General features: G+C 43.3%; 2 protein-coding genes and 1 long non-coding RNA gene across 6 annotated transcripts in view; 1 reads left to right on the top strand and 2 right to left on the bottom strand.

The window, feature by feature from the left end:
- Positions 1-2805, bottom strand: part of TANC2 (tetratricopeptide repeat, ankyrin repeat and coiled-coil containing 2) — a 475420-nt gene extending 472615 nt beyond the window's left edge. For all 4 annotated transcript variants that reach the window (XM_015120072.3, XM_077972346.1, XM_077972347.1 and 1 more), the window contains exon 1: positions 2291-2805. The gene's annotated coding sequence lies outside the window, so the exon portion shown is untranslated. The remainder of the gene's footprint in view (positions 1-2290) is intronic.
- The window catches only part of MARCHF10 (membrane associated ring-CH-type finger 10), a 270175-nt gene continuing 258100 nt past the window's right edge, over positions 2535-14609 (top strand). Inside the window, exon 1 of the transcript XR_013407050.1 lies at positions 2535-2583. The gene's annotated coding sequence lies outside the window, so the exon portion shown is untranslated. The remainder of the gene's footprint in view (positions 2584-14609) is intronic.
- Positions 6131-10093, bottom strand: LOC144335860 (uncharacterized). The gene is made up of 4 exons (XR_013407056.1): positions 9979-10093; positions 8866-9290; positions 6363-7375; positions 6131-6222 (listed from the first exon to the last, which is right to left on the bottom strand). It is a non-coding gene; the product is annotated as an uncharacterized LOC144335860 (long non-coding RNA).

The raw sequence follows: 14609 nt of genomic DNA, 5'->3' as shown, positions 1-14609 counted from the left end.
CGAGTATACTGAGGGCCGACTTTTTCCTATACATGGTTCCGCACACCAACCGCGGGATTTGAGCACTCGTGGATTTTGGTATATGTGGGGGTCCTGGAACCAATGCCCGGCATACAATAAGGGAAGAATGTAGTAGTAATTGTATTGCACCCTCTTCCTGAACGTACCAAGAACATTCTTAAGCAATGTGATTTCCTGGCTAACATGAAATGCTACCTATATTTAAAATAGACATCAAATCTGAGGCCTGATTAACTGTAAGTTTAAAGCCCTTCAACTCTGAAGAAAATAGGTGATTCACAGATCTACAAAACTACTCTATCAAGAACAATCTGAGAGGACTGGTTCCCCGAGTGCAACTATCAATTTCTTCCCTTACACAAGGGGGCAGTGATAACAAGAAAAGAATCGGGCTCTGTAACACCTCTTCCTACAGACAGTAGGGGGTGGCAGTACATATGGCTTACAGTCAGAACAAAACAGGAAGACCCAACAGAATTCTCTTTATTCTCCTCTGGCCCTTTCCTCTGTTCTTCAGCCCCAACAGCGTCTCAAGGTAAGGGACATACCTACAGAAAAGACTAAAACCCAAAATCAATCAACAAGGAAAATCCATTTTTGTCTTTGAAGCAAATGATCCCTCAATGGCTGAATTTGGATCTAAGGGAAAGCCAATCAGTATGAATTTTCAGATTATCTGGCAAATTACTATAATGAGAACAGCATTCACACATGTAATTTCATTTCTTTACAAGAATTATGACATAAAACATTAAAATCTCATAATTAAGTACATTCTAATGAACACATTTCCATACTTCTGCTTTTGTTATATAGTATATTTACACTCACTGTAAATACATGTAAGTTACATTAAATAGATCACGGAGTTGTCTTTTGTTACTTCTGAAATTCCAGCTATGTTCTGACAATCCTCTCAAAACAGATGTTCTTAAATGGAAGTCAAAATGTTCTGCAGCATGTAATTTCTTATGAATGTATAATATACACGTACATAAATCTATATAGAGACATAAATATCTAGATACAGAGGGGATCAGGAGAGAGGAAGAAAGACAATGTTTAACGTTTTATTTCGTGCTCATATCCCTAAGAGGATCTATCTACCTGGGAAATGCTGCAAGAAGCACTCCACTGACAGTATCCATGTTGTTGCTCTTTATGCCAATTTACTGTATTCTTTTTATTTCACCATCCCAACACCAAGAACATACAAGAATATTTTATTACTGCCGTTCTCTGTAATTAACCATTGTGATAGATACTGGCTCCAACCCCTTAAAATGCCTGAAAATCTATCCCTTTTGTTCACCATACTGTTTTGTATTCCTCATTACAGATATTTTCACCTGTGCAAAAATCAGGAAAAGGGCACATACGAAAAATACTTCCCTTTGCCTAATGATTTTGAACTTAAAATTATGGTCAAGACGTTTGGGGTTTTGTTTGTGTCTTTTCCTGGAGAGGATCAGAGAAGAGAGTGAAAGACACCCGAAACACCAAATCTTCTTCCTAATGTTAATTATCATTGTTTATGTTTTGTGAAGACCATTCTAAACATTCCACACCTGGAACTGAAGACTGGATACAATTGTACCAGTGCTCTACACGCTGATGGCAAAACCTGGAATTATTTTAGCCCTATTTTTTCTTTCCCATCTCACAGCCAGACACAATTTGCTTTTTTTCTTTCACGTGGTTACTTTCTCTATCTCAAAAAAAAAAAGCTTATCACAGCTCCTCCAGATTTCCTATGGCAAAATAACTAGCAATAAGCCTTATTAATCTTTTATTATGCTGCACCTCCTTTCCCAGAGGAATTATTAATATCGCTAATAACACTTCGACCATGAATCTCAACGCCACACAGGCCAGCCCATCCTGTGCTTTACCTGGCACATTTCACAACTACTTTTATGCTGCATTCTGGGGGCACATTTTGCAACTCGTTCTGCACCACATTCCCTGCCACGTTTAGCAATCCGCCTCGCATCTTATCCTTGGTCTCCGCCATCCAGAGACGCTCTAGGTACCAAATTCCATGACACCTTCGGTGACAGCCAAGTGGCGACCCCAGACGCCTCTGAAGCCCGCCTTGGTGTCATATTCGGAGCCAGTCTTCCCCATGCCTTGGACACCGAGGCACTTCGCTGCCCATTTCGCCGTCTCCCCGCTCGCCCCCGCCCCTCTCCCCGGAGCCGAGGCTGTGGAGGCGAACGACCCTGTCACTGAAGGGACCTTTCCTCGCCCTGCTCCCCAGACCCCTTACCTGCCGCTCTGAGGGGCTCTCTGCACCTCCGGGTCAAGCCCCAGTCCTCGGGGTCTCCTGTGAGGACCGCGCCGCCCGCCGGCGCCGCCCGCGATTCCCAGAGCACCTCGCAGCCCTCCGACGCCCCGCGGCGGGTCTGCACCCCGGAACGGCGCGGCGGGGCCTCGCAGCCGGCGAGCGCAGCCCGCGGCGGTGCTCCTGTCAGCGGCGGCTCGGGGGCCAGCTCCAGCCCCTCGGCTCGGCTCGGCGGCGGCGGGCGCCTCGCTCCGCCTAGCGCGCGGCACAGCCGGGAGGTGAGCGCGAGGGGGATGGGAATGGGGGCGGGGCCGCCCGAAGGAGGCGCGGAGGGCGGTGGCGGCGGGAGGGCAGCGCCAGCAGCCCGGGGCCGGGCGCTCGGAGCGCTCGCAGCTTCCCCCGTCGGGCGGGCGGCTCGCGCGAGGCGGCTGTGCCAGCGGGCCCCGCCGGAGCAGCGCGCCCAGCAACCCGCGCCCGGCCGGCCGCTCGCTAGCGCCGCCGCCGCGCTGGGGGCGTCGCACCCTCGGAGGCCGCCCGCAGCCCCGCCCCCTCTGGGCCGGGGTGGGGAGGGGCGCGAGCGCGGAGGGAGCGCGCGTGCGTGGGGGCGCGTGCGTGGTGGAGCGCGCGCGCCCCCGCCCCTTCCACAGCTTGGGGGTGGGGAACGGCTGGAAGAGGGAGTGGGGGCGCAGCCCTCCTCCGCGCGGAGAGACGGGGCCCTGGTTCTGGCGCTCTGGGATGTCCTGGCATTTCTGATATCCCCGGGGGGCTCGGACTTGTGGGTGGCATTTGGAGGGGCAGCGGGGAGGAAGCTCGGTAACTGACAAGGCCCTACATAGTTGGGCTCCGCCCCCAGGGGTGATGTCACTCTCGAGGTGGCTGCTGCTGTCACGTGCGCCCATTTCAGGGCCTGTCCTCCTGCTTTGATGACCGGAACGCTCCCCTAGATCTCCCCCACTTCGGTCACCTCAGGCACACATCACTCGGAGAGTCCTTGAAGCCTACAAGTGTCAGTTATTCTTTCCCAAATTCTCAATGGTAGTTTGTAGACGGCTTCAAAAGGCCACGGTTGGCTGTGGGGAGAATCAGAATGAGAAAGAAAAACAAAACAACAGTGGGGTTGGTGGGGAGACGGAGACGTATTTAGAATAATGGCTGAAAATTCACCAACCACAGCTTACGAGCCTGAGGTAAAGTCGCGGCGCTGCTTCTGTCACTGCCAGGTTGGCTAAGAAGTAACGTGGTTTTAAGAGCTGGTGGCAAGGGCGGGAAAGCCACCACATTAATGCCTCGTCGAACGATGTTAGGTTATATTTCACCCTCCACCTAGATCTTCTTCCCCTCTACTCTTTCCCTCCTGTCATAAAACAGCAAGTCGACTGTGGAAGATGTTTAGAACATAAACATCTTCGCGCGCTGCAAGACGATGCGAAGCAATCACCGTGACCAACTGTGCCTGGCCCGCCTTCCCTTCCATAAACTGAGATGACCTTTCGTGGTCATCCAACTTCTTAATCAGATGCCGTGATCGGAAATAGATGCGCCAAATTACATCAATCAAGGAAGCTCTGTGGAGTTTCCAAGGTAGAGAGGTTTGTTTGATAATGGCGCTTTAATCTATCCCATCCCGTAGCACTTCATCCAGGAGTTTCTTCGATTTTCAAAAATTAGTATTAATTTCAGAACAATACAAGAAATTGGACATGAACATATCCATCCAACAGCTCTTCTTTACAGTGAATGCTTGCAAAGTCAGAGCTAGAGCAGCTTTGAATAGTACAGCTAACATGGCAAGGTGAAGGGCTGACATACGGAATTTTTTGGTGTTAACTCCAGAAAGTTAGATTAATATAACGAAAACCCATCTACCTATGATGTTAGAGACAAGGCAGTGATTACTTACAGGGGAATTGATTGAGAGGAGACAGGAGCGAGCCTTCTGGTTTGCTGGAAATATTCAGTATCTTGATCTAGTTAATGGTTACCCGGGTGTATACATATGCAAAAAGATCTGTGCGCTTCATGTCAGTTTTTTAAAATCACGTACACACAAAGAAGCATTGCAAAGTCATCATCACTGGAGTCGGAAAACCTCGGTTTGAATCTCAGTATCACACAACACTTACCTGCTATGTGACCTTGAACAGGTCTCTGGACCTTCCTTTCTTCATCTGTCTAAAGTGGGTGATATTAGTACTTACTTCACAGATGGATGTAAGGATGAAACGAAATTTTGGAAAATACTTAACACAAAGCCTGTTACACAACAAGGACTCAGGAAACAGGAGCTATTATGTTATCCTTCTTACCCTCGAATTTACCCTATTTAATTCTCCTTCGGTCTTTTTTAATTTATTTTTAAGATTACTTGGTATCTAAGCCTTTCCCTGCGAGTTTCACTGAGACTAATAACATTCCATCTCTGAGAAATAACAAAAGGCAGTCAGGGGTGTAATGTTGGTTTTCAAACTAGTTCAGGTGGCAGTCCCTAGAAATTATGGTGCTCAATGTGGAGCATCATGAAATGCTGATAGACTTAACTCTGCCATATGGAATTGACACAATTTTACAAGCACTAAATCTGGCTATTTTATGGTTATGCAAATCTCCACATATTAAAAAAATGGGGGCTTTTTTTGTTGTTGCTGTTCTTTTTTCTGAGACAGAGTCTCGACCTGTCACCCAGGCTGGAGTGCAGTGGCGCCATCTCAGCTTACTGCAACCTCTGTCTCCTGAGTTCAAGTGATTTTCATGCCTCAGCCTCCTTCCCAAGTAGCTGGGATTATAGGCACACACCATCACCCCTGGCTAATTTTTGTATTTTAGGTACAGATGGGGTTTTACTATGTTGACGAGGCTGGTCTGGAACTCCTGACCTCATGTGATCCACCCAACTTGGCCTCCCAAACTGCTGGGATCACAGGCGTGAGCCACTGTGTCCAGCCAAAAAATGATGTGTTTTTAAGAGATAATATGTCTGTGTTTTTCTCTTTAAATTTATTTGCAACTTTTTTACAAGGTAAGAAGTACCAAAAAATTAATAATAATTCACAAAATGAAAACCTTTAAACCCATTTTTCCTGGAAATTAGAAAAACACCATAATTGTTCAATTTTAGCAACAGAGCTCTTTATTGGATTTACCCACAGTAAGCTCTGATAGCTGTAACCCACATGGTCTCCTGCACTGATAAAGTGAGTAACTCTGACTCACTGTCTTCATCATACTTCCAAAGATCAGTCCCCACTGCTTTTAGCCAACCTTTCCCAAACCCCATTTTCATGTGGGCAGTGTCCAGGAATGAACTCACTGCTTCACTCTTTTGATCATCCACCATCCTTCTATTCTGCCAATTCTCTTCCAGGTAGTTCTACTGTCCAGCCTTATAATTTGCTGCCACACTCTAACTTTGAGGAGGAAACAATATGTCCCTGACAGAGTTGTGGGTGGGGCATAGTAGGGACAGAGAGCAACATTGCAGTGAGAAGTCACCTCTGTTCTCTACTCCTCTCCCTGATTCCCTTTTCTGTCACTGTTACCTGAAATCCTGAGAATGCTAATTTTATTACCTACTAAAAATCCATTCCAGCAAAGATGTTAATTTAGTCTATAACTTAAATTTGGAAACGTAACGTATGCCGTGTAATAAGAACGTGCAAATAATTGTTCATAACATAGCCCATCCTTACTCTGTACCTCCCAACATTTTAGCATCATCTGTATTATTCAAAATGCCCTTTCTTGCCCTTTCACCTCTGCACTATCAACCACCTCTGCATATGGTGTCTTCTCTGGCTACCCCTAAGTCTCTCTAGCTATCTATCTATCTTTTTTTTTTTTTTTTTTTTTTTTTGAGACAGGGTCTCACCCCCATCACCCAGGCTGGAGTGCAGTGGCACCATCATGGCTCACTGCAGCCTCTACTTCCCAGACTCAGGTGACCTTTCCACCTGAGCCTCCTGAGTAGCTGAGACCAAAGGTGCACATCACCATGCCCAGCTAATTTTTTATATTGTTATATAGTTGGAGTCTCGCCATGTTGCCCAGGCTGGTCTCGAACTCCTGGGCTCAAGCAATCCACCTGCCTCAGCCTCCCAAAATGCTGGGATTGCAGGTATGAGCCACTGTGCCCAGCCCTCTAAGTCTCTTAAGTAAACCATCAGGTTCACCTTTTTCTACCCTTTTCCCTTAACTCTCTCCCCCTAAATAAAAAGTAATACCATCCACCACTGAGTGATCACCTACTGGCAGCAAATATTTCACCAGCTACTTTATATGCACAACCTCATTTAATCCCCACAACATCCTATCAGATAAGTATTATGTTAATTTTTTAGATGAGGGGGGTCCTGAGAGGTTGAATAACCAGCCCAATTTTACACTCAATGATAGGTAGAGCCACAGACTGAACCTAGACATAAACTTTATTCTCTATCAGTTACCCTGGAGATTGCCATACAAAGTGTAAAGGAGAACAAAGAATACATATTTTTTAAATGTGAGTTGCCAGTTGCTCATGCCTGTAATCCCAGAGTCTCAGAAGACTGAGACAGGAGGATCACTTGAGGCCAGGAGTTGGAGGCCACAGCGAGCTATGATTGCACCACTGCTGTCCAGCCAAGGCAACAGAGTAAGACCCCCACTTAAAAAAAAAAAAAAAAAAAAGGAAGCCATGTCACACAATGAAAGGATTTCTAAAAGGTTGATGTAAATGAGACTTTCCTCACTGATTGTTTTTCATAATCTCATTTCTTGTTGATCTGTGATTAATTACTTACCCAAGAGCTTCAACATTTTCCCCACCAACTCTACCTCAGCCTTTTGATGAATATTTGATATTTCTAGATGAACACTTAAAAACATTTCCACATAGAGGAGCTACTACTTAAAAGAAGTTTCTAGTAAATTCCTTTTTTGTAAAATGAAAAATGCATGTAAAATGTGAATAAACAAATGCTCATATATTTTTACATTGACATTTATAAATGTTTGACAAATATTTACACCTACTGTTCGTATATAGCTGTGATAAGTGCCATGGGGCATATAGAATTGATTGGAGGAAAGTCTTGCCTACTTAACTGTCATAATCTATTTGAGAAACAGAATGCTGAAAACATTTAAATATATAATATAGTATATCATAGAATTAAGTCTCAACATGAATAAAACAGCAAGTTCTGTAACAAATTACAAGAAGGAGGGATACAAGTTTGACTGGGATGGTATAGAATTGCTTCTTGAGAAAAGCAGAATAGGAAAAAGAAATGGTTGGAAAGAAGGAAGGAAGGGCCCTGAGAGCTCAACAAAAGTCCAGAGGAGGGAATGAATATGACAACCTCTTAGGTCAAAGAATGGATCTCTTTTGAAGATGAGTTGCTTTCTTAATAAAGACATGAACTCAGCTGCCATTAGGACATGTTCTCTCTCTCATTTCTGACCTTTTTGTATTAGGCTCTGTCTCTTCTCATTCTGCATCTGAGCATTCTCTCTGTTTCTCAGGCTCATGTGTTGTAAAATATATCAGCTAACAGCATTCACAGATTTAGCTGCTAAGGAGAGACTGACTTGATTCTCTGGATATAGAGTACAAAAATTCCAGGAAGGGCTCTGATTGGCCCAGCTTGGATCAAGAGCTCTCTTGCAGCAAATTCCAGGGGTGTACATTATAAATTGTGCAACATGTGTTTAAGTATGAACGCATTTATTTTCTCTGAAGAGGGGATCCATTGGTTCCATTAGATTCTCAAAGGAAGGGATTTGTAATTCAAAAGCAGTAAAGAGCTACTACAAATACCAAATATGCCAAAACCATCTCTCATTTCTTCTCTCCCAAACCAGCCCTTCTGACTCCCCTGCTCTGTCACTGATACCCCAGTCTTCTAGACTACTAGACTTGTTACCTTGTTGTGTTTTGATACTTCGCTGTTCTTTACTCCCTGCATTTAGTTATTCGGTAGATGATGTTAATTTTTCCCATGCAGTGGTTGTTAGAACTATTCTTTTCTGTTTCCACAGGCACAATCCTTGACTATCAGCTGTCATCTTCTTTAGCTCACTAAATAGTAACATCTTCTTAACCAGATTCTTACCAGTTGTCCCTTCCTTCTCAAATCCACCTTATTAGGTGAGTGTTTTAAACTGCCTTTCTGTCATTCTTCTGCTGAAAGACTCCATGGTGTCACCTTTCCTGGGCAGTAAGAAAGACCCCGTGCAGTCTGGTCCAGGCCCATCTTTCTAACCTTTTACCAACTGATGTCTTATCTCCTTACTAGTAAATGCTGTCCTATTCAGCCACACCTGTTGCTCAATGATCTGTTCTTTAAATGTGAAATGTGTCTATTTGTAGTTCACATCAATGTTTGTCTTTATTAAGAAAACAACTCATCCTCAAAAGAGGTCCATTCTTTGACCTAAGAGGTTGGTCCCTTCCCTCTCTTCTCCATCCATTTCTTTTTACTGCTTTGCTTTCCTCAAGAAAGCGAAGTAGAACTCCAGAAGAAGTTCCATACCATCCCAGTGAAAGTTGTATCCCTCCTTCTGTGATTTATTACAGAACTTACTGTTTTACTCATGTTGACACTTAATTCTGTAGTATACTATGTTACATATTATATATTTAAATGTTTTAAGCCTCTTGTTTCTTAAATACATTACAGGTTCTGAGGGATAGTCCAGTCCTTTAATGAGTCTGGAATTCCATACAGGCGGACGCCTAGTTAATTTTTTACACATTCTTACCCAGTTTCTTACTTAATACATTCCTGGTAATATATACAAATGTCGATTATGCAAAAATTAAATGCACTGAATATTATAGAAGCACAGCTTCTTTTCTAGGGAGCTGAAAAATAGTATTCAATTCCTACTTGCAATTCACCTTTTTTTTTTTTTTGAGACAGAGTTTAACTCTTGTTGTCCAGGCTGGAGTACAGTGGCGCAATCTCGGCTCACTGCAACTTCTGCCTCCTGGGTTCAAGCAATTCTCCTGCCTCACCCTCCTGAGTAGCTAGGATTACAGTGTGCACCACCATGCCCAGCTAATGTTGTATTTTTTTAGTAGAGATGGGGTTTCACCATGTGGGTCAGGCTGGTCTCAATCTCCTGAGCTCAAATGATCCACCCTCCTCGGCCTCCCAAAGTGCTGGGATTACAGGTGTGAGCCACCACGCCTGGCCTAATTCACCTTTAAGATACAATCTTTGATAATGTATTTCCAGCAGGTATTATATGTTCTACTTTTGTCCTAATTAATATCTACCTGACAGGGTAAGTTAAAGTTTCACGGCTTTGTATGTAGCCAATGACTCCTCCTTTGCTCAATTGTATTGTTTCAAAAACCTGTGCTGCTTATTACTAGCATCAGCATTTTTATTTTTCCATTTTCGACTCATAGTTGTAATGGTGAGGAAAATGTAATAAAGTTTCAAATGATTACATAAACATATACCAAAAATAGTGATGCTACTGAAAATAGGCTCTGCTGGGCATGATGGTTCATGCCTGTAATCCTAGCACTTTAGAAAGCAGAGTGAGAGTATCGCTAGTATCAATAGTTAGAGACCAGCCCAGGCAACATAGTGAGACCCTATCTCTACAAAAAATAAATAATATCCAGGCGTGGTAACACAGGCCCGTAGTCCCAGCCACTCAGGAGGCTGAGGCAGGAGGATCACTTAAGCCAGGAAGTTGAGGCTGCAGTGAGCCATGATCATGTCACTGCACTCCAGCTTGGGCAACAGAGTGAGAAAAAAAAAAAAAGATAAAGAAAAAGAAAAGAAAATAGACTCTTGACTTGTAGGCTGCGCCACTGTACAAGAGCTTAAAATATCCAGTCATCAGCAGATCAGCAGATGCATAAATGTCACAATTCAATGTATAAAAAGTGACTGAGGGATGACATTGTATAATGCAAGAAAGTTTTAGTTGATCTAAAGTTGAAACCTCTTTGCGCTGGTAGCTCACACATTTATTTTTCAAGAGCAATATGTTTTAAAAAATGCCAAAATACAAAGATTATGCCACCGAGCCACCACATATAAGACCTGAATTTTGAGTTGATTCTCCAATAGTTGTATGGGTTTTCATGAACCTGATATATGCCCTCACTCAGAGCACATAAGGAGTTATAAGGTCGTTAATAAATATTACTATATTCCACCTATAGGGAATTCAAAATTCAATAAAAGACTGGGATATCTCCTGGAAGCCAAGGATAAGAGTATGGTGGATCTGTAGACTCAACTGCTGTTAGGAAATGTTCTGTCTCTCACTTCTGACCTTTTTTTTTTTTTTTTTTCTATCAGACTGTCATTCTGTCTCTCTCTTCTCATTCCGCATTTGATTTAGCTACAGGGTAGGGTGGGGTGGGGGGCAGTCAGCAGCAAAGGAGAAAGATTGGCCATTGCAGAGAATGAGCCCACAATCATGGCTTAGTACCACAGCCCATATCAATTAGGCATGAGTAAAAGTAAAGGTAAGCATACAAAGAGTAGTGTAAATTGTTTTATTTCGTATAATGGAATACACTTAAATTTCTTTTTAATCAAATGAGGCTTTAGACAGATGTCAATTTTTTTTAAATAAGACAATTATAGTTGGTTGATGTGAAATGTAGAGAGGTTTTAATTATTTAAAATAATGGTGGGGGCGTGTGCCTATAGTCCCAGCTACTGGGGAGACTGAAGTACGAGAATTGCTTGAACCTGGGAGACAGAGGTTGCAGTGAGCCGAGATTGTACCACTGTGCTCCAGCCTGGGCAACAGAGAGAGACTCTGTCTCAAAAAAAAAAAAAAGGAAAATAAACATAAAAAATGTATAGAAGAGGTGGGGGAAAGAAGGTATAGATTGAAGGTATAGAGGTAGAGGAAATGAAGGTATAGATTGGACCTTATCCCATTCAGCTGAAGCCCAATGAGCTTCAGATTGACTACGTTGAGTCAATCCAGCCTGACACACACCCTAAAAGGAACAAAGGGGAGTAAAGAATCAGAATTCAGGCTGGGCATGGTGGCTTATGCCTGTAACCCCAGCACTTTGGGAGGCCAAGGCAGGTGGATCACGAGGTCAGGAGTTTGAGACCAGCCTGGCCAACATGGTGAAACCCCATCTTTACTAAAAATACAAAAATTAGCTGGGCGTGGTGGCGCGCACCTGTAGTCCCGGCTACTCAGGAGGCTGGGGCAGGATAATCTCTTGAACCTGGGAGGTGGAGGTTGCAGTGAGCCGAGATCGCACCACTGCACTCCAGCCTGGAGACAACAGAGTGAGACTCTGTCTAAAAAAAAAAAAAAGAATCAGAATACAATAGAGGAAAAGGGAAAGGGGCATTTTAACATATTGTTACCAATCTAGTAATTGTAATGAAACTTCATTTCATTACCGACTTGGAACTTGTCTATCTGAAAATCTGATCTATCAGGAGCACAGCAAAGAACCAAGAGAATAAAGGAGATGGAAAAAGGCCTCTGGAGAAACGGAGATCACTATGTTCATGCCCTGAAGATCATGCCCATTACTCCTAGACATTCATCAAAGCCCCTTCTCAGAGGCTATTTTTACTTGGATTTGATTTTAGAAAAGTTGGCAATCTGATCTTCAAACCCATAGAAAAGTAAAAGCAATAAACTGGAAGGAGGAGAAACTATCACAGCAGTCATGCAGACAGCAGTGAGAAGAGAAAGCTGGAAAGCTGGATGACTTTTTTTTTTATTTTTATTTTGAGGTGGAATCTTTCTCACACAGGTTGGAGTGCAGTGGCGCTATCTCGGCTCACTGCAACCTCTGTCTCCTGGGTTCAAGCAATTATTATTATTATTTTGAGATGGAGTCTCCCTCTGTCGCCCAGCCTGGAGTGCAGTGGTGCGATCTTGACTCACTGCAACCTCTGCCTCTCAGGTTAAAGCGAGTCTCCAGCCTCAGCCTCTCGAGTAGCCAGGATTACAGGCACCCACCTCCACGCCCAGCTAATTTTGTGTAGTTTTAGTAGAGATGGGGTTTTACCATGTTGGCCAGGCTGGTCTCAAACTCCTGACCTCGTGATTCACCCGACTCAGCCTCCCAAATTGCTGGGATTACAGGCATGAGCCACCACTCCTGGCACTCAAGAAATTCTTGTGCTTCAACCTCCCAAGTAGCCACCACCACGCCCAGCTAATTTTTTTGTATTTTTAGTAGAGATAGTGTTTCACCATATCAGCCAGGCTGGTCTCGAACTTCTTGCCTCAAGTGATACACCAGCATCAGCCTCCCAAGGTGCTGGAATTACAGGCACGAGCCATGACGCCCAGCTGAAAGCTAAATGTCTTTAAGCAAGGTGTAGATGAAAAAAAAAGTGTAAATATTAACTTAATGATCAAAAAACACAGTAATTTAATTCCTTTAGCATAGGGGAAAACAGCCCTACATACCTCTGTAAGCCTTGGGGAAGAAACTTTTAAAACTGATATCTATATTAACCGTGAGTAAACAAGAAGGTTAAATTACATTCAGTATAAAGACACTCCCTGAGTTAGGCAACACTCAACTTTATGTAAATAGTTCCATAAGGCACATAATAAAATTTTAAGATGTGGGAGGTTTCATATCACATTAAGAAATGCAAATAAGTCAAGTATACAAATGAACACTACAAAGTAGGTACATAAGGCCAGAAGTTGCAGATATAAGGAGATAATGGCCCTCTATGGGCAATCTTGCAGAGCTCTGTTCCCACGCAGATTCTCACTGCATTGGCTGGTGTTATGACACTGCTATTTGTGTATTTCCCATTTTATTACTTTCTAATTGTATTTGTCAGGGTTCTCTAAAGGGACAGAACTAATAGGATATACATATATATGAAGGGGAGTTTATTAGGAGAATTAACTCACAGGATCACAAAGTGAAGTCCCACAATAGGCCGTCTGCAAGCAGAGGAGCAAGGAAGCCAGTCTGAGTCCCAAAACCTCTAAAATAGGGAAGCCGACAGTGCAGCCTTCAGTCTGTGGCGGAAGGTCCAAAAGCCCCTGGCAAATCACTGGTGTAAGCCCAAGACTCCAAAAGTTGAAGAACTTGGAATCTGATGTTCAAGGGCAGGAAACATCCAGAACGGGAGAAAGATGAAGTCCAGAAGACTCAGCAAGTCTGCTCTTTACAATTTCTTCTGCCTGCTTTATTCTAGCCACGCTGACAGCTGATTAGATGGTACCCACCTAAATTGAGGGTGGGTCTGCCTCTCCGAGTCCGCTGACTCAAATGTTAATCTTCTTTGGCAACACCCTCACAGACACACCCAGGAAAAATACTTTGCATCCTTTAATCCAATCAAGTTGACATTCAATATTAGCCATCACACTAATTATGTCCCCAAAGTAACTAAGTGATAGGAAGACTACAGGATGAGTCTGTGAATAAGTAAATTGAATAGAAGCAAAATATTTAAAATTTAAACAATTATGTATGAAGATATTTTCAACTTATCATAATTTTGTGTTATCCAAGACCTTTCAGGGAATGTCTATATTGTGCATAAGAAATAACACTTATAGGCCGGGCATGGTGGCTCATGCCTATAATCCCAGCACTTTGGGAGACCTAGGAGGGCAGATCACCTGAGGTCGGGAGTTTGAGACCAGCCTGACCAACATGGAGAAACACCATCTCTACTAAAAATACAAAATTACCTGGGTGTGGTGGTGCGCACCTGTAATCCCAGCTACTTGGGAGGCTAAGGCAGGAGAATCGCTTGAACCTGGGAGGCGGAGGTTGCGGTGAGCCAAGATCACACCATTGCACTCCAGCCTGGGCAACAAGACCAAAACTCCATCTCAAAACAATAAAACACACTTTGGGAGGCTGAGGCAGGTGGATCACGAGGTCAGGAGTTCGAGACCAGCCTGACCAACATGGCGAAACCCCGTCTTTACTAAAATACCAAAATTAGCCGGGCATGGTGGCGTGTGCCTGTAATCCCAGCTACTCAGGAGGCTGAGGCAGTAGAATCGCTTGAACCTGGAAGGCAGAGGTTGCAATGAGCCGAGATCGCACCACTGCACTCCAGCCTAGGTGACAGAAAGAGACTCTGTCTCAAAAAAAAAAAAAAAAAAAAAAAAAAAAAGAAAAGAAAGAAATACCACTTATAAATTTTAAGAATTCAAAACAGAACAAAGATTTATATAAAAATATGTTTATAACAGTAGCATTTAATGTCTTTAAAATTGGAAACAATCTAGTTAACCAATGTTTAAAAATAGTTCAATAAATTATATTATGTAAATATTTGATAGATGATTATGCAACCATAAGAACTATATTAGTCAGAAAGTT

The sequence above is a fragment of the Macaca mulatta genome, chromosome 16 (genome assembly GCF_049350105.2).
Source record: "Macaca mulatta isolate MMU2019108-1 chromosome 16, T2T-MMU8v2.0, whole genome shotgun sequence".
NCBI classification, from domain to species: domain Eukaryota; kingdom Metazoa; phylum Chordata; class Mammalia; order Primates; family Cercopithecidae; genus Macaca; species Macaca mulatta.
The sequence above is the reverse complement of the archived record's forward strand: the minus strand, read 5'-3'. Positions and strand labels throughout refer to the sequence as shown.